At 43.5% G+C, this 2200-nt stretch overlaps 1 pseudogene; it reads left to right on the forward strand.

Annotated features, from left to right (window-relative positions):
• Positions 1–347: 347 nt before the first annotated feature.
• On the forward strand, positions 348–1337 carry LOC102969425 (annotated as a pseudogene).
• The last annotated feature ends 863 nt before the right edge of the window (positions 1338–2200 follow it).

Genomic DNA, 2200 nt, shown 5'->3' on the forward strand with positions numbered 1-2200 from the left:
TAAGTTATTCTCACTCTTTTTCTGAATAAAGAGGTAAAGATATTTTTTCAAAGGCTCTCAAATCTCTACTGCTAAATTTTCTGGGAGTGATGGCAATCCTGATTAGGATTTGTGTTACACAAGTGTTTGCAATTGTCAAACTTTAGTGAATGATCATTTTATTTCAAAGGAAAAGACTGGAAACAAATATTGAATTCTAATGATATGTATACTGAAGTATTTATGGAGAAAGATACCAATGCCTGCAATTTAATTTGAAATGCATAAAAATAATATGAGTTATCTCTCTGCTTCTCCCTGTTCAACAATCACATCTTCTGGTGTAGTGCCAGTTGTGTCCCCAAGACACGATGGTGAAAGTTAGAGTAAACAGATTTGGCTGTATTGGGCACCTAATTACCAGGGATGCTTTTAACTCTGGCAAAGTGGATGTTGTTGCCATCAATGACCCTTTCATTGACCTCACCTACATGGTCTACATGTTCCAGTGTGATCCTACCCACAGCAAATTAAATGGTACAGTCAAGGTTGAGAAGGGGAAACTTGTCATCAATGGAAAGCCCATCTCCATCTTCCAGAAGAAAGATCCCACCAATATCAAATGGTTGATGCTGGTGCTGAGTATGTTGTGGAGTCCACTCGGGTCTTCACCACCATGGAGGAGGCTGGGGCTCACTTGAAGAGTTATCATCTCCACTCATTCTTCTGGTACCCCCATGTTTGCGATGGGCATGAACTATGAGAAGTATTACAACCCTCTCAAGATTGTTGGCAATACCTCTTGCAACACCAACTGCTTGGCCCCTCTGGCCAAGGTCATCCATGACAACTTTGGCATCGTGGAGGGACCCATGACCATGGTCTATGCCATCACTGCCACCCAGGAGACCATGGACGACCTCTCTGGGAAGCTGTGTCACCATGGCCAAGGGGCTACCCAGAGCATTATCCCTACTTCTTCTGGTGCTGCTAAGGCTGTAGGCAAGGTCATCCCTGAGCTAAATAGGAAGCCCACTGGCATGGCCTTCTGTGTCCCGATCCCCAATGTGTCAATTGTAGGTATTATCTGCAGCCTAAAGAAAGCTGACAAGTACAATGACATCAAGAAGGTGGTGAAACAGGCATTAGAGGGCCCCCTCAAGTGCACCCTGGGCAACACTGAGGACCACTTTGTCTCCTGTGACTTTAACAGTGATACCCACTCTTACACTTTTGATGCTGGAGCAGGCTTTGCTCTCAATAACCACTTTGTCAAGCAAATTTCCTATTATGAAAATGAATTTGGCTACAGCAACTGGGTGGTGGACCTTATGGTCCACATGGTCTCCAAGGAGTAAGATCCCTTGGACCACCAGCCCGAGGGAGCGAAAGAGGAAGAGACAGTGCCTCAGCTGCTGGAGAATCCTTGCCCCAACTCACCCCCTCAACATACTGAGAATCCCCCAACCTCTACACAGTTTCCATCACAGACCCCCTGAAGAAGGGGAGGGGCTTGGGGAGCCCTACCTTGTCATGTACCATCGATAAGTATACCATACCCAGACAAAAAAATAATATGAGTGTTGGATGAATATAGGGATGGATAGATAGAGTTGTGATAAGTAGAGTAAATGTTAATTAATGGTAGAATCTAGGTTATAGGTACAGGGGTGTTCCATGAAAAATTATAAAAATTTTTCTATATGTTGGAAATTTTCATAACATAATACTGGAAATAATCACCATTGGCACTCCTTTTGTAGTGCCCTTGAGGCAAACTTTGATCAAAAGGGTGTAACAATTCAATTTATCCAAGGTCTACTGAGTACCCACCTTGGCAAAGTTTGGTGCCGGGTATGAGATTTCATTGGGATTCCATACTTAGAAGTCTTCCTCTATTCTTAGATGGGGCTAGTGCTCTGAGCAGCTCTTGGCCTCCCTTTAATTCTGATTCCAGCAGGGAGAATATAGGTAAATGTATCCCAACACTTTGGAATTGATGGATTCCTTCCTTCCTTCCTTCCTTCCTTCCTTCCTTCCTTCCTTCCTTCCTTCCCTTCTTCCCTCCTTCTCTCCATCCATGTGTACTCTATTTCTCTGTTTGGTGTAGGTCGTTTAAAAAGTGTTTGAGATGGAGTTCTACAATCAAGAAGCTTAACATGTAATGGGAATCTCAGCATGAAGTCACTATTCCTGCAAGTTCCACTCTGACATTGTTTAT

This window comes from Panthera tigris, chromosome D2, assembly GCF_018350195.1.
Source record: "Panthera tigris isolate Pti1 chromosome D2, P.tigris_Pti1_mat1.1, whole genome shotgun sequence".
Taxonomy (NCBI): domain Eukaryota; kingdom Metazoa; phylum Chordata; class Mammalia; order Carnivora; family Felidae; genus Panthera; species Panthera tigris.